The sequence below is a fragment of the Carassius carassius genome, chromosome 45 (genome assembly GCF_963082965.1).
Source record: "Carassius carassius chromosome 45, fCarCar2.1, whole genome shotgun sequence".
NCBI lineage: Eukaryota > Metazoa > Chordata > Actinopteri > Cypriniformes > Cyprinidae > Carassius > Carassius carassius.
Genome location: NC_081799.1, coordinates 16,376,418 through 16,398,470, shown reverse-complemented (window position 1 = coordinate 16,398,470; position 22,053 = coordinate 16,376,418). Strand labels below are relative to the sequence as shown.

Here is a 22,053-nt window from a genome sequence, read left to right as displayed (position 1 = left end):
TATCGTCAGTAAAGGTTTCTATTTCCATAACTAGAATTGTGACTTTCCAGATAATGAAGCCCCTCCTGGCTTGTTGTGTGTATTTATTAGACTAAGGCTACAGTTTTTTTTTTTTTTTTGTCATGCATGGTGAACAAAGTAAAGTGATTAATTTCTAATCTAACAGATTAGCAGATTATGCTAATGAAAACATAATTAGTCTTATAATAACAACAGGGAATATATTAGCTGACCTCATTCAACAGCGTGTCAGAAAGTCCTAGACCTATTTTTTATTGTTTGATAATTATTCAACACTTATTTAATCAGTGAAACATCTGAAGACAATTAAACAATTAAATTAATTATATATACACAAACCTGATTCCAAAAAAGTTGGGACAAGGCCATGTTTACCACTGTGTGGCATCCCCTCTTCTTTTTATAACAGTCTGCAAACGTCTGGGGACTGAGGAGACTTTATATTGCTCCACAATTTTTCGCAATCTGAAGTCCACAAACAGGATCCTCACTCCCTGGTCTGTCTGGATGTTGCAGGATGTAATGCAGTCCCATGTTGACTGTATCATCCACAGACTTATTTGCTCTGTAGGCAAACTGCAGTAAAATTATCGCACTCATCTCGTATCTTCTGATATGTGCTATCAACATGAGCATCACGATAGACTTAGAGGAAGCTTGATGATAAAATGTTGTTTTCCATCACATGACTTCTTGCAGCCTCTTGGCTGGTGCTTTATATATAACAGGAAACAGAATATGTTTAGCTCAAGCATTATATTCTTCACCTTATATGGGGTCTAACATACAACTAATGCTTCAAGATGAGAACTAAAGAGCAAATAAAAGAAAACAAAACTGACATGTTCAAGGCCTAGAAAAGTAGCAAGGACATAATTAAATACGTTAAAATTGTCCATGTGACATCAGTGGTTCAACCGTAATGTTTTCAAGCTACAACAATAGTTTTTGTGTGAAAAACCCCCCAAAAATAATAACTTTATTCGACCATTTCTTCCCGTGTCAGTCTTCTGTTCAATAAAGCTTCATAACATTACAGTTGATCCATTGATGTCACATGGACCATTTTATCGATGTCCTTACTAGCTTTTGGGGTCTTGGACGTGTCAGTATTGTTGCTGTCTATGCAGGATTCATCAAAAATATCTTATTTTATGTTTCAAAGATGAACGAAGGTATTACGGGTTTGGAACAACATGAGGGTGAGTAAATAATGACAGAATTATCATTTTTAGGTGAACAATCCCTTTAATTTTCATGTATATGGTAGTGTGCTCTTCAAAACATGTAAACTAGGTATTGTGCACTTCAAAAACAATCATGTGGCTGTATATGCCTGTACATATTTGTTAAAATATTAAACCTATTGCAAAATATTTTCTCTAAACCAAGTTTTTCCTCCACCCAGTGTAAACACTGATCCTCCCAGAAACAGAAACATTTAGAGAGGTCCACTCAAACCTGTCAATCCCTTTTCAGTTTAACCAATATTGAGCGTTTGGGGCATGGCTATTGTAGCAGGCTGAGCCATAGGGTGTTTAGTTGGAGTGGGAACATGGTTGACGTGTTACATGGAAAAGTAATTCTTGTTACAAAAGTAAAAAATTTGAAGACTTAATATGTCCAAATATACAGAAACATGTAATGTGGCAAAACAAGTGTAAACACAATAGGTGCTTGTATAGAACTGGATGGAATGTTAGGGTTTCAATCGAAACGCCGAACTTGAGAAATTTCTTCTCGACATGGTAAGCTTAACTCAGTTGTTAGCTTCTCAGCATCAAGCACCAGGGAAAAAATAAAGATATATCACGACGTGAGAACGGTTGCCATGAGTGTTTGCAAGGATTGTTTGAAAATATGCTTTATTTTTGTAATTCTGTTAGGTGACACTAGACACTATAGGTGACAGTCTTTCAGAGGTTGGTTCCTCTCAAGGTGTTTTCCTCATTCTTTCTAACTCAGTGAGTTTTTCCTGGCTACTGTCACCCTTGGCTTGTTCTGTGGGGGTTTGTAAGACACTAAGGCTGCTTTAAAACAATACATATTGTGAAAGGTGCCAACACAAATGAATTGGAATTCAAATAACAGCTGCGATGGAGTGTCACTAGAGTAGACCAGAGTCAAGTACTTGAACCAGGGGCAGATTTAACTCTTTTCCATTATTGCTGTGGTACTTTCAACAGTAAATACAGCAATCAAAACAAATATTAAAAACAAATGATTAAATTAACTGACTAAATAAAGAGAATGAACAAAACACACTTTAAGAAAATAAACCAAGAATCCTGAATCTAAGAAAGATCAGCAATCAGCGTCTCATTTATCAGTAACTCTAGTAGGAATTTGATTGTAAAGTAGCTGCTACAATTTAATGTATTGCACGTGATTAATAAATTCATCGGAAAATCAAAATTTCTACAGTCTTTCTGAAGCCCCCCTGTGATGCATTTATTTTTTAATTCATTGAATGTGTAAATGGAGCCACACAATAATTGAGCAGAAATCCATTCCATCGTGCTTCTCTATCAGCCCCATAATGGCACAATTTCCCTGTTTTATCTACAATAATTACAGCAATACATATCACCCAATATTTCGATATACTCCAACATTTTGCTTAGTCATTGAACTTATTGATATCTTGCCATGCTTTTACATGCTTTTACATGCAATATGGTTAATGAAAGTTTTATTGGCCACTGGTGTAATTTCCTGCTATGTTGTGTTTTGTGGTGCATTTTCAATGATTAAAATCAGTGTTGGGGTGTAACTAACTAAAAGTGGCTTTTAATGAGCTACTTTTTCCAGTGAGTTGTGTGTCATTAACACCACAGCTTTACAGCCAAATGAGCTGAAACAATATCCTGTTTCATACGCATCAGTGAAAAGTGATTCATTTTAGTGCATCAGTTCATGCATGTAAATAAACAGTTTGCTGATTAAATAACCAATTAACAATTCACCAATTAATTAAAAAAAATAAGTTTTTAACTATAAAACATATTTTTAACGAATATATTTAAATGCTGAAAAAAAGGATTTGAAATAAGTTAATGATTACTACATTTTCATTTTGAAGTGAACTTTAATGGCATAATCACATTTTAATCCTTATTGTTTCTGACAAAAACTACTCTGACTGTACGTAAGGTGCTGAATCACTGAAAATACTAGAAGAGAGACACTGTAAATGAGCAATTTCTAATGCTGGCTTCAGAATATTGTAGATTACATTGTGGATTTTAATACAGGAGACACATAATAATATGTATGGACACAAAGGCTCAGGGTGTAACTGTTCCTTCTGAAAAGCCATTCCAATCACACCCTGTTCAGAGGTTATGATAAAATCTTCTTCAAATCATTTCTCATCGTCTCATCTCTCTTTACAAATGTCGTTTAATTTCAGAAAGCCTTTGGGTCATGAGCTTGTGCATAAGCACAATTTATGTTTCTGTTAGTGAGTGCCTTAAAGAAATCAACCCATAAAAGATACACACACAAAAATAAATAATTAAGTAAATCTTTAGATTTGCATTCATTTGCTTGACTGTGTTTTATATTTGTTTAGCATATTTTCATTAAAACAAGAGGCATGAAAATTAAACCTAATTCCTCCTCTGGGCACGGCAAAGTCAGAAGCCCTTCCCTGCACAGAATTACTGATGCTCGTATTATCTGTCCAAGGACATGTGGAGGCACAGAGGTTAACCTTGAATTGGTGGCTCATCTGGTGGTTGAACATGCTGCAAGAAAATACTTTTTTATAGTCAGAAAATGAAAAATAACTTATAAATGGCAAGAGCAGCCAATTAACAATGCCTGCATGCAGTTTTTTTTTCCAAGAAGAAAAGCGTGCTTTTCAAGGCTGATACATAAAGGAGATCGGTATTTACAAAGTTGACTCTTACTGTTGAAATTCTTTCATGTGTGTTTTTTTCTGAGTGGCAAATAAAGCACAAAACACAGATCTTTTCCTTTGGTCTGTGTTTTTTGTTTTGGGTGAATATGTTCAGAATTAAAATAAAATGTCTGAGTGACAAAGTTTGACCTGAGAGCAATTCTACAGCAACCTATTAAGGAATGGAAATGTACCAAATGAAAGAATTATGGCGCATTTCCACTGCATTCTATGGCAAGGTACAGTCCATTTTGGGGGGGTTTTCCACTGGGTACAGTACCTGGTACCTGTTACTTTTTACCTGTTACCACCTCGGTTGAGGTTCCAGGTGAACCATATCGTTACCGAAATGTGACGTGTAAACTCTGCTGATCAAGAGTTTGTCGGAGAGAATAGTCACTACCTGCATCACTGAACTTACAACACAAACACTACAGAACCGCTAGATTTAAATCAGCACAGCCAACGAAGAATTGAGCACAACCGGTTTAAACGAGCACACCTTTTTTTAACAACCAAAAAGTGGCTGTTTCATTGTCTGCCGAGGAAGTACAGACATTCCTCTCGTTGACAGCGGAGGAGCGGATCCAGCCGGAGCTTGATGGGGCAACGCGGTATGAAAAAGTTTTTCAAGAGTCGTGACAGTGGAGGCGATGCAACAATAACAACATGTGAATAATCCCGCCCACTCTAAAGTGATACTAAACTGCAGTGGAAACGCAAACCGAGCCGTTCCGTGTTAAGTCATACCACACAGTGGAAAAGTGCCATTAGTTCACCCAAAGCATTTTCTTCAATACTATGGATACTGATTATTGTCACGCTACGGCTCATAACTGATAAAGGATACTGTTTTGTCTAAAATAAATAAATGAAAGACTACAAAACGAGAAAGCAATATTATAGATACCAGACTTGAATTTTAGCCGGAAACAATTGTTTTAACTTTGGTTATACATTTGGTTTTAAAATGGTTTTAACAGATTATTTGTGGATTATTGTGATGTTTTTATCAGCTCCTTGGTCTCTCAATCTGACGGCACCCATTCACTGCTTAAAGTTCACTTTAAAGTACAAAACTTTCAACTACATTACAAATCATCTGTAGTCAAACAAAGCTTTGCAAGAGGATCTGCAACACTGCATTCAGTCAATGCATGTCAACCATCAGTTAGGTCATGGCAAACTGTGTGTGACATGTTAAACTACAACTTTTGAATAATTTATTAGATGAACAATTCCTTTAATTTGTAATTAAAATGAACCCTTATTTGTTGTGTTGCATACTTAAGAACAACTACTTGAAAATATATTCAACTTGCAAATTAAGCAGCAAATGAGCTCTGGAACTAATCAATAAATCTAAATCAGCAATTAGAGAAACTCATTAAGGCCGCTTTATTTACAGCCAATGTGCTGACTATTGAAACGCACCAACCATGAAGATCTAATATGTGTAACGACAAAATTACACCTTCAATAATGAGAAAAAGGCTCAAAATTTCATGCTCCAGCCGTACCTTTATCTACCAGAATATAAAGAGTATTTGGGCTCGATATTGAACCGAGGGGTTGGACTGTGCAGTTGTGCTCCAGTGCGTTTGGCTGATAAGAGCAGGTTCAGACACACAGAACATTGGACCCGCCTGTGGATTGATCCAGCTGGAGACGCTGTGATGATCTACAGCCTCATTAGGCTTTGGAGGTATTTCGGCTTCTAGTCACACACACACACACACACACACACACACACACACACACACACACACACACAAACAGTGTCATGGATACAAGGGCTGTCACACATAATGTCTATCTGTTTCACTCACACACAGTATCACACAAAGCTGTCAGACACAATGGTGATATCTGCTCCATGTCTGTTCAAATCCACATTTGTGTTTACCTCTCTCTAGTTGCATTTAAGGTAATTGAGGAAACACTGTGGCATTTAGAGGAAAGTTTAGTGTGTCAGTGCCAAATGTGGTTCATAGTACTCTGACAGAAGCTAACATTAGTATAACAAACAAGACATAGGAGTTTAGCAACTATTACAAGTCATGTCAAAACAGCTATTCTTGGTTCACCCTAAATTACATTGCATATTTATAAAAAACTTTAAATTAATTACTTGCTTACTTGTCACATTGTGCACAATTCATCTATAAATGTCATTTTAAAGGGAAGACAAATTTGTTTTTATAATCTTATAATCTGTTACAAGTTTAACTACTTCTGCCTCTTGAACAATTTTTCTGTGACATAACCAAGGCCATATGGAGGAAAAATATCTACTAATAATATTACAGCACATTTTTCATCATCCAATCAAATTCTTTTGGATAAAATGCAGTCCAGCCTGCAAATATTTCTAAGGATGCACCGAAATTCATACATTTCCCAATACTGATTAACTTAGAAAACATCTGTTAATTCTAATAGTTTGGAAGTTTAACTTTATTACTGATTCTTTCCCTTAAAACACTAGTTATTAACATCTTTAAAATAAATATAAATGGATCATCCTTTATATATATATATATATATATATATATATATATATATATATATATATATATATATATATATATATATTTTTTTTTTTTTTTTTTTTTGCAATTATTATTATAAACATCTGATATTAGTATTATGTTTTCCATGAATCATGAACATGTTGCCTTTTTGCAGTGGTTGAACATTGTAACGAATCACAGACACAGGCCAGTCAGATAAAAAAAAAAAGTGTGTGTTTTCAGCAGTATGAACCATCACAGATGCTTGTTTTATGCATCACTTACATTTGCGGTGCAAACTGATTGCTGAAGAAACACACCAGACATTAAAAAGCAAGATTTAGAAACAAAAACAAAAACAAAAGCATTGGCAGTAATTTGGAGCTCTTTGTTAGATATGTCACTCACATGCAAAGTAGACGGGGTGACACTCAATATAACACTGCAGTGAGTGATGTGACAAACTACAACACTCCCGTTATAATCAACAAAGCATAGAGAGCGTAAATAAGATTTATTGTGCATTGAGTTTTGTTGAATATAATGGTAATGCAGAACTCTGCGCGGACAGACAGTGAGCTCCTGCTGAGCTGCACAAGCAGTCGTGTGAACTTCAGTGACTGACAGCTTCAGTGATTATAATGGAAACATTTTAGTATTGTGTCATTGCTCACTTTCTGTGTATAATTTATTCAAGATCTGAATAACAGTTTTTCAAGCTGCAAAGCTCAACTGCTGTCTTTTTTCACCCAAGTCAAAGCGCTTCCACACGTGAGATGTTTTTCTCGCTGCACGACTCTGAAGCCATTTTTTTAACCCACTTTTGACTGACATGACCGTAATCTGCAGTCAATAACTGCTGATAATTAGGGAATTAAAACTTTTATATTTTCTAGTGAGTAGTCTTTTAATAAATAAATAAATAAAAAATTATATATATATATATATATATATATATATATATATATATATATATATATATATACACACACACACACATATATATACATATATATATACATATATATATATACACACACACATATCTATATATACACACACACACATATACACATATATATAATTATATACACATATATATATATACACACACACATATATATATATGTGACTGTTTGTGTTTGTGTGTGTGTGGATGAAATCACACTCAGAGCAGGTGGATGGTTACTCACATCTTGCTTTACTGGGCCTGGGACAGACAAAACTGGGACAAACACGACCAAAAGCTGATTAGTGTAGGCTACATCAAAGCATCAACGTTGCTCAGAAATCAGCAGTGAGAGATGTGAGACTCTGCTGGATTTACATTTTTACAGAGTGATCGTGAACATATAGTGGAATAAAATTCAAAATTAAACACATTAAAGAAATAAAATAAAAAAAATGTCTCCGTTCTCATTTCTCATCACTTCACATAAACAGCAATGTGGCAAGGGGACGTAACGTCTCCGTTCCCTCCTTCAGGGAACGAGGGTTACATACGTAACCAAGACGTTCCCTTTCAGTCGGTCACATTCGACGTTACGAATGGGGTCCCTTACAAAACGCCACATGGCTGTCCAAGAAAGGGGAATCACAACACATGGAGGCACCTAGTCCCACACAGGGCTGACCAAAGGGCATGTACACAAGTGTTGGACATTAACAGTGCCGGAAAAACCCAGGGTTCTGACTGAGAAACTCACCTGAGGGGAATAGCGCACACATCCAGTCCGCGGAGTGGAATGGCGCAGCAAGCGAATTGACACCGAGCAGGTCCTTACTGGCCCGAAGGGGCGAGTACCCGGGAGGACACGGGTTCTACACGGAGATTATAAAATCTTGCGAATGTGTTAGGTGTCGCCCAGCCTGCAGCTTTCAAAGATAAAAACTTTAGCTCAACTGAGAGCAAGGGTTCGAAGGGAGCCCTCTGCAGTGCTGATAGAACCACTGCGAGGTCCCAAGAGGGGACTTGCTGAGGGCGAGGCGGATTGAGCCTCCTTGCTCCTCTCAGGAACCTGATGATCAGATCATGCCTCCCCAGAGACTTACCTTCAACAGGGTCATGGTGAGCCGAAATGGCGGCCACATAGACCTTGAGGATGGAAGGACACAGCCTTCGTTCCAAGCCCTCCTGAAGAAAGGAAAGCACTGACCCAATCGGACATTTCCAGGGGTCCTCACGCCGTGAAGAACACCAAGTGACGAAGAGGTTCCACTTCAAAGCATAGGCGTGTCTGGTGGACATGGCTCTAGCTGAAGTGATGGTAGCTACCACCTGTGGTGGCAAGGTACCTAAACTTTCCGTGACCCGTCCAGGACCCACACATGTAGGTTCCACCGGGACGTGGGTGCCAGAGGGTGCCCCGTCTCTGAGAAAGAAGGTCGTTCCTCAGAGTAATTGGCCAGGGAAGGGCTGTAGCGAGTAGTACAAGTTCGGGGAACCAGATCCGGCCTGGCCAAAAAGGCGCAACCATGAGGACCTGCTTCTCGTCCTCCCTGATCTTGCACAAAGTCTGTGCAAGAAGGCTCACTGGGGGAAACGCATACTTGCGCAGGCCCAGCGGCCAGCTGTGTGCCAGGGCGTCTGTGCCGAGAGTGCCCTCGGTCAGGGAGAAAAACAATTGGCATTGGGAATTTTCTGGAGAGGCAAACAGGTCTACCTGAGCGCCTCCGAATTGTTCCCAAATCAGCTGAACTGACTGGGGGTGGAGTCTCCATTCCCCGGGGCGAGACTGCTGCCGTGAGAGCTCGTCGGCTGCACGATTGAGCCTGCCCGGAATGTGAATGGCACGAAGCGACCTCAGATGCTTGTGACTCCACAAGAGGAGATGGCGAGCGAGTTGCGACATGCGGCGGGAGCGTAGACCACCCTGACGACCAGAACGTGCTTGTCCTTCAGAAGGCCCTGAAGCGGTGCAGAACAAGCCATACTGCTAGCAACTCGAGGCAATTGACATGCCACTGAAGTCGGGGTCCTGTCCAGGAGCCCGACGCAGCATGCCCGTTGCACATGGCACCCCAGCCCGTGGCAGAGGCATCTGTTGACACAACAACATGTCTGGACACCGGTTCTAGGGGCATGCCGGCCCGTAGAAACGAGGGGTCCAACCACGGGGTGAAGTATCGGCGGCAGGCCGGAGTGATGGTCACTCGGAGCGTGCCCTGTTGCCATGCCCATCTCGGGACTCGGTCGTGAAGCCAGTGCTGAAGCGGTCTCATATGGAGTAGCCCAAGCGGTATGACCGCCGCCGCGGATGCCATATGCCCCAGGAGCCTCTGAAACAGTTTCAGTGGAACCGCTCTCTTGACCTCGATTTGTCTCAGCAATGACTGCGAGCGCTCGTTCGTAAGCCGCGCAAACATGGCGACCAAGTCTATTTCCATACCGAGAAAAGAGATCCTCTGCACAGGGGAGAGCTTGCTCTTTTCCCAGTTGACCTGAAGACCCAGTCGGGCGAGGTGTCTGAGCACCAGATCCCTGTGCTCGCACAACCGCTTCTCGAGAGTGAGCTAGGATCAGCCAGTCTTCGAGGTAGTTGAGGATACGGACACCTTGTTCCCTGAGAGGAGCCAGGGCTCCCTCCGCGACCTTCGTAAAGACGCAGGGAGATAGGGCCAACCCAAATGGGAGAACCTTGTACTGATATGCCTGCCCCTCGAAAGCAAACCGACGAAATGGTCTGTGTCGAGGAAGAATGGAGACATGAAAGTACGCGTCCTTAAGGTCGATTGCTGCAAACCAATCCATCGGACAAATGCATTCGAAAATGCGCTTGGGCGTTAGCATCTTGAACGGGAGTCTGTGCAGAGCTCGGTTCAAGGCAAGCAAATCCAGGATTGGCCGTAACCCACCTGTCTTCTTGGGTACTATGAAGTAAGGGCTGTAAAAGCCGGACTTCATGTCGGCTGGAGGGACCGGCTCTATCACGCCCTTTGCCAGCAGGGTCGCGACCTCCGCGCACATGACAGGGGCATCTTTGCCTGACCATCGTCGCATGGACATCCAGAAAACCTTATATACCCGCTCTGCGGGGCAGAGCTCGCGATGCAAATCCTGCAGACCAAGGTACTTTGTGTACCATTGGCTCGTTTTGTACCACTCGAAGGTGATTGGGCTCTCGGGCGAGATCCCATTCGTAACGTCGAACGTGAGCGACTGAAAGGGAACTATAATCTTAATCAACCCTCATTTTGCATATTTTTGTATAATTGAAATACAGAAAAAGAACAACTAAAATGGAGCTGTTACTCTGTTCAGCAAATGTGAGCATATAGCACGTGTTAATGCTAACACTTAATTTGGCTTATATATTTTTACACAGAACATGACAAATGTGAATATAAAACATACCTGGGACAAACACGACCAAAAGCTGGTTAGTGTAGGCTACATCAAAGCATCAACGTTGCTCAGAAATCTTAAATGAAATCAACATAGATAGTTCACAAGCAGGTTAACATACACACGCATCACATTTAATCATCGCAAATAACACATTTGACTCTACTGACAGAACCAGAAACTGACAGGCAAATGAAGTAAAGTTGTGTGTAATATTAAAGTCCAACCTTGCACTTGAAAAGAATCTTAACTCCGTTTATGACACAGCGCTTATTGATGCAACTTACCAGCAGTGAGAGATGTGAGACTCTGCTGGTAATTACATAACTCCGCCCACAATATCACGCACACGAGTGACTCAACAGCCAGCCAATGTCGAGTTTCCCCCAATTAATGCATGAATTTAACAGCATTATTTAAACTGTTACATATACATATACATATATACATATATATATATATATACACATATATATATATATATATATATATATATATATATATATACACACATATATATATATATATATACACATATACATATATATATATACACATATACATATATATATATATATATATATATATATATATATAAAATGGAGGTAAGATGCTAATATGAAAAAGAGAGAACGTATTCCTTGACCTGACTGACAAAACATGTTATAATTCCCATGTATAAGTATCCCTCACATGCCTTTGGACATTGTGTTTCTCTCTTAGTACTCCAAACCTACTCAAATCACAGTGTGTTATTCTCCACCTGACCCCTTTGCCCGCTTTCAGCTGGACACAGTAAAGATGTGTGGGAGGTATTTGAAGCATTTCACTGCTCAAGTGTAAAGAGGGGCAAAAGGGCAATCTCTCAAAGGTGAGATGAACTGAAGCCAGAGAAAGTTCCCCACTTTACCAGCTCACCTCTGGACCTCCATCTGGAGTCCCCTCTCTCGCTGCTGTTCGGGATAAACTGGTGTTTAACAGAGACTTCAATTTCATTGTGTTCATCACACAAAGCTATCGTATCCAATATGGTCTGTTCACACCATACCTATATTGATGATATGTTAATAATTGTTCTAAATGTATAAGAATAGTCTACACCACAACTAAAACAATGACATTGGAATCACTTTCCAAGCATTTTTTCCATCTGAAAAATAAAATTTAAATAAAAAAAACAACAACCTGACAGCCAATCAGAAACAAAAAGATATTTGGCCTTTACTCTAAAAGACTCAAAACATTGGAAGTTGTGGAGAAATGCAATTATAACCAAAAAGATAAGGTTGTGTTTCATTTTTTTTTTTGATAAAACAAAGTATTACTGTTCAAACTAAACCAAATCTAAACAATAAATTCTGTTCTGATGCTCTTTAATGTGGTGTGACAGATTGCTGTACTGGTTTTGCCTCATTTTAAATGGCACAAAGACCACTACTAGTTACTTTACTAGTTACACTGCAGCAAATATAGTGGTGAGTAAACATGAAGGTATATTGAGAGATACAGTAACTTACTGAAATATTTATGTAATGATCTATATTATACAGTGGCTCTGATTCTTCAGGTTTTAAAGGTTCTTTATGGAACCATTTAGACAAAAAAGGTTCCTCTATGGCATCGTACTGTACCAAGAGACTACAGATGAAAATTAGCCATTGGCTAAATCTGGTACAATGCATTAAATGGAAAAACGTATGTTTAATACTGTACAAGGCCCCTTTCCAATTAAATAAATAATAATAAATAAAAGGCAAACTTTCCCTTTTCATCCAGTTCATAAAACTCAAAATGCTTCAAAAGTTCAAAACATTTCAGAATGAGGAAGCATGTCATTGTATGGATTTTATGGATTTGTTTTGTTTATTTAAAAAAAATAAAAAATAAAGAAATCCGTAAATAATAATGACTTTTCATTTATGGTTTAAGTATTTACAGTGCTATAGTTACTTAAGGAAACCATTTTTAAAATAAATTGGATTCAGATTAATAGCATCCTAGAAGAATGCCAGTTTTTGAAGGCAACCTCTGAAAGGTAAAACTTGTGAGTGCTACCAATTATACATAGCTGGTTGTGAGATATTTTACATGTTTCACTTAATTGGTTATTTTCATCAACATCAAGCCAGAATGCGGATGTGTAATTAGTTCTCTATAAAAAAGGTCGTTGCTACAGTGCATCAATTAACCTTCCCTATCATCACACAGAATAGATAACATTTCTCACATTCACTCCTACTGAATAGGCCATAGCACACAATTAATCTGAGCTTGCTGCATTCGTTAGCACCAAAAATCCGCCATTGTGCACATCTGGCAGACACGTTTGATGTCGTATCAAGTCTGTCAGAGATTCTGCGGATCATTCACGTGGTCGCCAGCTGCCCTGCGGCGTGTGTCCTTCTGTGAAGTCCGACCAGAAGGAAGAGAGGCGAGCGGTGGCTTTATATGGAGAATCCATACAGCACAGAGCTCAAGCTGCTAGGATGAGATAGAGAGACTGAGAGAGAGATAGAGCGAGCGAGCGATCTGATGCTGTGGAGAGAGACCCGCTTTTGCACTGCATGTCCAATTGCAGCTGAGTGCTGTCAACTCCACTATTGAGCGCGAGCAGCAGCCATTCTCTCCCAAACACACATTACTGTCTCAACTCACATCAAAGAACAGAGCCCGACGGGAGGAAAATGTGTGACGACAGATGACAACTTTACAATACACTCTGCCATTAGCATGGCCTACTCATGGCCTACTCAGGCCAGCCTCTATGCAATTTGGCATTTGCATTGAAAAGCGCTGCGTTTGTAAGGATGTCATAAACTAAGCACTGGAAAAAAAAAAAAAAAATCTTTTTCACCCTGCTCCCTGGAAAATAAATAGAACAGGTTTTGTGTACATACATTACACAGTACAAAAGACCTGCAGAGCTTTGCTTCCATGCAAAATCGAAACCGTCGCATCTAGTGGCATACTAAAATAAACAGCACAAACAAAAATCTCAATATGGAGTCTACAAGGCAGCTTCAGCGAATTCTAGTCTTTATGTATTTCAGAGACATTTCTTCCTCTATTTCTTTGATTATTATAGTTTATATACAATAATTGGTATATATACTGTATACTAGTGATGTAACGGTATTAGCAATTTCGTGATATCATTGGCAAACCTGTGCAGATATTATTGTGGTCACTTGACAATATGAAACAATAGGCCTTACGGGCAAAAAGTGTAGTTTTTAATGCATATTTAAACTTCTTATTATAACATAAAAGGTCTTCAAATGTGTGTTTAGGGGCATTATGCTTTGGTACAGTATCTGTCAAACAAACTCAAACTGAAAGCACAATATGGCTCAATCCCTTCATCAAGTCTGTTTTGTCCGAGCGTTTCAAAATGTGTTCAGGTGATCATCTTGTTTTCTGTACCTCAGAACAGCTCTGTTCACAGTGAATGCAGTGAACTTGTTTATTGCACGTGCAATGAGTTTAGTGCGCACAAAATATTTATTTTCATTTCATTTCATTTCATTTCATTTATTTATTTGTTTTACAATATATGACTATTACTGTCATTGTTGTTGTTTTGATTATTATCATGTTCTAATTTGTTTGGCTTCCTAAAACACCTGTGTGAATGTAATTTAGACAGAGTTTATCACAAATAAAAAGAGGGTTGAGTTCCCTTTAAGGTTCAGATACAAGTCAATTCACTGACTTTTTTCTGACTTAAGTTTTCTTAGTTAAGAACATTTGAGCTCTTAATTTTGAACTCTCAATGTGCATTAGATAGAAGAATTTAACTTTAAATATATCAAGTTTGTCGGTTTTTAAAATATCACAATAAATATCACATTGTGGACTTCATATCTTAATATCAATATCGTGAGATTTTGATACCACTACATCCCTACGGTGTACACTCTCTCTCTATATATATATATGTGTGTGTGTGTGTTCCTCTTTTCTATCATTATTATAGTTTATATAATTGGTATTTATAAAAAATATAAGATTTAAAGGAATAGATCACCAAACAATCTAAGTATGGATGTTGTTTGGTTGTCAAATATCATAAGGTTTCCCATAAACAAATGTTATTGAAAATGTCTATAAATATCTTCTTCACAAAATGATGCACAGAAGAAAAAAAAAAAAAGAAAGAAAAAAAGTGTGGATTAACATGGATTTGGAATGACATGGCTTTCAAATGACATGAGCATGAGTGTAAATGTTTGGGTGAGTGTAAATGTTTGGGTGAATTATTCCTTTAAAAATAAAAGTCATTTTTTACTTTTCTTATTAGCTTCAGGCAGTGCTAAGAGGTTAATCTTCAAAATAATGATCCACTGAGGAAAATATGAAAAAAAAAAGAAAAAAGAAAAATAACTGCACACTCAGAATGCTAAAAGCGCTCTCTTTCCCACATCCTTGACCTACTTCATATTTTACTTTTTCCTTGCCGCTTCTCTTAGTCAGAGCTGGGTAAGATGATGTCCAATTAAAAAAAAGTGCAGGACGGAGCAATTCCGAAGCAATAACTCTGCAAAACAAAGTCAATCCAAGGTGAAGACCAGAACAGCGAATTATACATCACTTCTGGACTTAAGGCAAATCTAGAAATCTACCATAAATCTGTCTGTTACCTTGAGTCAATAAGCAGCCTTGCTCACTCAATGCCAAAAGGGTTTAATCATTTCTAAAAATATTTGTCATAAAGCATTAATTTCTCACCGGATTTTCTCCGTAAGTCTCTCATTAGTAAGAGGGATTCCTCACAGTCACGACAACAGAGGCATGTGGCTGGGTGCTTTACAGTCATATGAATAGTTGACTACCTGTCTGAATTCATGATGAAGAGGCTTTGAATTGATCAAAGTCAGGCTTTCAAGCGGTATTAAAGGTAAGACAGGCCAGTAATACAGACCAAAGCCTTCGCTCAAAGCGCCACATGACAGAGCAAAATATGCACTTAAATTGAAAGCCAAATAATATTGGTGGGAATACTGGTATTTTCTGTGTGTATTTTCTTCTAGTTAAAATTCTAGTTTAATATGCAGAGTCAACTAATAATATAGTTACTTAATTAAAAAAAAGGTAAATACACCAATTACCAGTGTAAGTTTAGGGCCAGTCCAACTGTTCAGTCAATCAAAGGCAGAGGGAACAGATGTGTTCAAGAAATCTGTAACTCCACTAGGTAGTGCTAGGGAGGTACATATTACACACTTTAATAGGGTCATGCTATACGCAAACAGTAGGTGGCGCTAGCAACAACAAGGTATTGGTTTCAGTTTTCAGGGAATGCATGAACTGACACAAATGTACACTGTAAAGGTACCGTCACTTTAGAAAAAATTCTGTGAAATTCTGTGGGCAAAAAAGGTTTGACAAAAGTGTAGCAATGTATGAAGCACAACTCATGCCTCAACTTGGACGCATTGCGAAATCTGTGTTGCCCCCATATGAATTTTCCATTCTCAGGAATTTCTATAGACTGAAGTTTATAAGAAACTGTATGATTAGTACCTTAAAATGAATAGCTCAACTAGCTAACAGAAAACATTACCAAGCTGATGACACATCAGTATGTGTGTTTAATCTGTGCTTAGAAGGAGATCGAATGGGAGAATAAAGTCAGGCAAGGATAGAAGCACATTCTGACTTCATCTGAAATCAAAAAAAGATGTGTAGAGAGAGTCCATGTGCACTCTCAGATAGTCGTGAGTGATAGCTAGGCCATTCAGTGACAAGCTGTTTAATCAATGCCTTTTAAACCACTGCCACCTCATCACTTACAAAGCAGGAGTCAACACGAGTCAAGTGCACCATGCGGACTCAAGGACTCGGATTGACTTAGGCAGCGGCTGTACTCGACCACATCCTCCACAGCCAAGAAAATATAGAATTAACTTGGTGGCATGATAAAACTGTCACACAGAGTGGCAAGCAGTCAAGGTGATTTGAGATTTTCTCTCTCCGACTGTGACCTTGAGGGCAAGTCACCTTGTAAGAAGGTGAAGAACATATCGGCCAGGTTCTTAGGGCAGTCCAATGGGACTGAGGCCTCAATAACTGCCTGCCTTAGGGAGGAGAGGTGGCAATTAACATACTTATCAGTTACCAGGAACCCAATTATACATATAGTACTCCAAAACTAGGGCATGGATTCAAACTGGAGTTTTCCTGTAAATAGTCCAAAATTGCATTATAACATCATACAGCATTAGCGAATACAGTAGATGTATTTCGTTAGTGTATCCTTAGTTAAAAAATAACTCAATTCATGATGAAAAGTTAAATGTGATCATTTTGTATATATTTCACAGTACACTAGTATCAGTATTATTGCTTATACTTAGCATAAGAATATGAACAAACCACTTCTTTCACCTGCTGAGCACAAAAAAAAAACGTATTTTGAAGAATGTTGATAATCAACAAAATTCAGTTCCCATTGACCTCCACTGTATGGGAATTGGAACTGCTACAACATTCTTTAAAATGTCTTCATGTTCCACAGAAGAAAATAAGTCATATAGTTTGGAAACAACACGAGGGTGAATAAATGATGGAAAAATTTTAATTTTTTGTTGGACTAATTTGTATATAATGGCATCAACTGCAAAGCAACATGCTAAAATCACTCAGAGCACCACAAAAGCTGCATATCAGCATAGAAAAACATACTCTGAACCCTCTAGCAACATGCTACAATCACTCAAAACACATTAGCTGCTGCATAGCCAAATATTACACACACAGACACAAATTAATATCAGTGTGCTAAATCCTCTCAAAACACCACAGGAAGTACATGTTAAAACATTCATATCACCCTAGCAACTTAATAGTAGGCTAATATAGTAAAAACACTCATAGCACTACAGCAACTACCGTATTTTCCAGACTATAAGTCACACTTTTTTTCATAGTTTGGCTGGTCCTGCGACTTATAGTCAGGTTCGACTTATATCAAAATTAATTTGACATGAACCGAAAGAAATGAACCGAGAGACATGAACCAAGAGAAAACATTACCGTCTCCAGCCGCGAGAGGGCGCTCTATGCTGCTCAGTGCTCCTGTAGTCTACACTAAGCAGCATAGAGCACCCTCTCGCGGCTGGAGACGGTAATGTTTTCTCTTGGTTCTTGGTTGTAAATAAATGCAACTTATAGTCCGGTGCGACTTATATATGTTTTTTTCCTCATCATGACGTATTTTTGGACTGATGCGACTTGCTCTCAGATGCAACTTATAGTCCGAAAAATACGGTACACAGAAACTTAGTAAAAATACTAAGAACACTCTTATAGCAACATGCTAAAACTATTCAGAACACTCAATAAAATAATTAGGAATGAAGTAAAACACAAAACACACAAATGGAACATCCTAGCAACCTTCAGGGTTAATAAACACGTATATAAAAGGAACACTCTAGAAAATGCATAGACAGATGTTAAAAACACAGTGACGTAGTAAAAACTCTCAAAACACTAACATGCCAAAAAAAAATAATAATAATAATAAATTCACCAGAACACTCTCTACAGCGACATGATAAACTACTCAGAACCCTCTAGCAACTGGATAGCAATACAATGAAAACACTCAATACACCCTAGTAATGTGATGAATACCAACAAAGAACACCAATAAAAACACTGAACTAGCAATGCCAAGGCAAGTTTCATTATTTTTTCACTCACATTTTCTTCAGAAAATGTAAATCTAGTTTCTAAGCATTTGTTAAAGCCCTTTTTGTATGCTGCCAGTTGCTAAGGTATGTGATTGTCTCCAAGAGGATCTGTCGATACCAAGCAATTGTCAGCAGTAAGTACAATAACGTACATTAACACATTGCGCTTTATCCTCCCACAGATACTTCCCTTAAATGCACATTAAAGAGCCTTAAGCACAAGTACAGTCTTGTGTTTTTTTCTACGTATAAATGACAGGGTTTGCGTTCTGTCAATCTCTGCAGTCTGAGTCATGTGCGGGGTGGCTCACCCCCAGATTTATTCTAGCCCAGGGCTTTCTCGTTTATTACAAATTGGACAATTTGTTGCTGCTCCCTCTTCAGTTTCAAACACCTCTTACAGTCAGCGAATGTACCTAAACCTTCCTATCACTACCAGACCTGAAATGGATGGGAGACGCATGGCTTATTGGACTGTCTTTGACCTTCATCGGCTGTCTTAAATAAAGAAAATCGGGGCGAGGCAATATCCACCCATGCAATCCACCTCAACGGCAATCAGGATGAACAGTGATGGGCAGTATATATAAAGCACCCCTTTTATGATCTTTGAGGATGAAATTCCAATTTCTAAAGGGCTGAAGGGGAACAAACGCACTAAGGAAAACTATAGAGACTGCACTGAGCAGTCAAAACTAAGGTAAATGTCATCATTAATCCCATAGGGGAAATTCATACATTGCGGTGCGCATGGATATGGATCTCAGCCTGTTCCAGCATGCCCCCCGAACCCAAGTCAGTTGACAGCAGTGTGATGGTAGGGGATATGTTTGGCTGTGACAGCCCCATAAGCAGAAATGATGGTTGGGAGGAAGTAACACAGAGTTTTTGACCCCCTCTGCCCTCCCCGGGGCAGCCATGATAGATAAACAGCATTAGAAGAAAAGAAGCTAAAACAGACGGGGCTGCTCTGGATAACATTAATCAGAAATTCACTCTCTCTTAACTAACCATTTTCTCCTTCTGCTCTCACTCAAGTTATTTCAAATGGTTAAACACATAAAACGACAAATGCATGCCAATGTGTTTCAGTAGAATTTCAGAAACATCTTCATTTCATATATATACAGCATTATATTAATTTGCATACTGTGCATTTTAAAAACAAGGTGGCAGGTAGCTAAAATTGTTGATATTTACATAGTGGAGTTGAAAATCCAGGATCTTAAAGGAGTCATATAATGCAATTTTTTTTTACCTTAAACCACATAAACACATTGCATTACACCAAATACACAAAATAATGTTCTTTTTAGCAGCATCATATCACCCCTTTGAAATTAAAATGATCAATGCTCAGTTTTTAGCAAACTGAAATTTGTATATACATATGTGTAAAGTATGAATGCATATACACACACAAACATTCTTGGAATTGCTTGGTGAACTCTCTCAGCAGTTGATTACCATTTACATCTGGTGCAGATCCATAATCATCTGAGACTTTTTTTCTTCAACCCTTCTTTCAAAAACCTTTGCGATCACGGTCCGTAAAGTTAACACTCCAGCCCTAAATTACACATCACCACCCTCGAAGTCAATACTCTGTAACTGTGAAGAATGAAACCATCTAGGTGCCATTTAATTACAGGCTGCTAAAGGCTGAGAGATGTAGAGAAAATGGGCGGTAATCGCTCCTAATGTAATGACCACCTTAGACACACTGGTCTAAAGAAGAATCAACTATTATTGAAATTTATGTGAGTCTTTAACGGGCTCTGGAGGCCGGCGTATTCGCCATGACATGTGAGGAATAGGAACTCTTGCATTTGCTGCTGGCCTTGTTGCTCAAACAGCAAACAGGTCAATAAGCCATCATTACTTCTCTTCACAGCCGGGTGGCTGCAAATCGACTGCCCGCAGGACCATTTGAGGGATTAAGGAGAGGGGTAATGCCATTTTGGAAGATGAGACTGCACAGCTCATCTTTTCTCTGTGTTAAAACAGTACACGTGAATGGCAGACACTGAATGGGGCCACGTTCTCTCGCTTTCTCCGTAGGTGACAGCCCATAATCCTGTCGCCAGGGGCAGCAATGGAACGCTGCAGGCGAGGGATATTCATTTGGATCAGCATCCCCTAAAAATAATATTTTTCTGCATGTGGCCACAGAGAAAAGAGATACTCGTGGAGATTATGCGAGTGATACACATGATCCTCGGTGACTCAGGATAATAATATAATGTTTGCCCTCGGGGGCTGCTTTGGCTCAGTGCTGCTTCTGAGATCATTCACTCTCAAAGATCCACAATGTTCATAATTTATCTACCTTTCTTGGGGATTTTTTACCTTTCCCAGTCCAAGCCAATATTTTGGTCGTTTGTAAAAGATGGAAGATGGGTGACATCACACAATACTGTTCTCACGGATCATTTTGTCAGTGTTGTAAATATATTTTCTAAATATCTTCTTTGTGTTCCACAGAAGAACATACGTGTCACATATGCTTAGAATACATTACTGGTAACAAACTGAACTTTTTGGCAAAGTACTTTTTGAATGAAAATGGGTGGCAACTGAAAAATAAATAAACAATAAATACATACATTTTACTTCAACTTTTCACTCAAACTGTTGTTGGTAATTAATAACAACAAAAAATGTTTATTAATTAATATTCATTTATAAAAGCTTTTTCAATAATTAAATGAATGAATTCAATAATTAATAAAAATGATACAAATTCTAAATTTGAGAATTTAAACTGAAAAAAAAAATCAAAACCGTTTTCACTCAGACATTGCTAGTGATTTTCACAAATAATAAATAAACATGAAATTCTGAAGTAAAAAGACTGAAATAATATTTTCTTGTAAAATGTACTCCATTAATTAATATGCTTTATTTGTAACTTTATTTTTACTGAGTAATTTGATACTACAACCTTTAAATGTGGAATAGAATTACATAGAGGCCTTTAGTATGTACATGTGTATTATTTCTATCATCACAACTCTCTTTAGCTTTGAAACGGATATGGCAATGTCAATTTGGTCTTGGCAGAATAGATCTGCTACACTGCTGTTGGTTATTGCTATAGATTATTGCTGCTGCTGAAAGCAAGTACAAGAACTTGCTACTGCCAATACCGACACCGACTACTGCTGTGAGTATTTAAGACAAAGAGCCGCTGCACAAATAGCATATATAATAACCTGTAGCAGATCTATACAGGTGGAGCTGGGGAAGGTGGAGGGTTTCAGAGGCAATGCTATATGCTTAAGCTCATTGGCCATGTATGCAACATGAACCAGTCAGCTTGTGCCATGTTTGTTTTAATGCTGTGAATATTCTCAGTTTACATTAAGGTCCCATCAGCCTGAAACGTGCAAATATTTAATTCACGAGTGAATCCCAAAAGGGCTGGGAGGGAAAATAATGTCAGTCGGTACATTTTTAATCCTGCAGCGAGTCCCTGGGGTGGAGGAGGCTCCTCTGATATACTGTTATGATTGTATTATCACTCTTATGCCTGCATTAGGTGTTAGCAGGCTGCTGGGGATTAATGTGGCT

General features: G+C 38.5%; 1 protein-coding gene across 1 annotated transcript in view; it reads right to left on the bottom strand.

Moving 5' to 3' along the window:
- Window positions 1-22,053, bottom strand: part of LOC132127694 (neurotrimin-like) — a 345,891-nt gene that overhangs the window by 116,855 nt on the left and 206,983 nt on the right. The gene's annotated exons all lie outside the window — the stretch shown is intronic.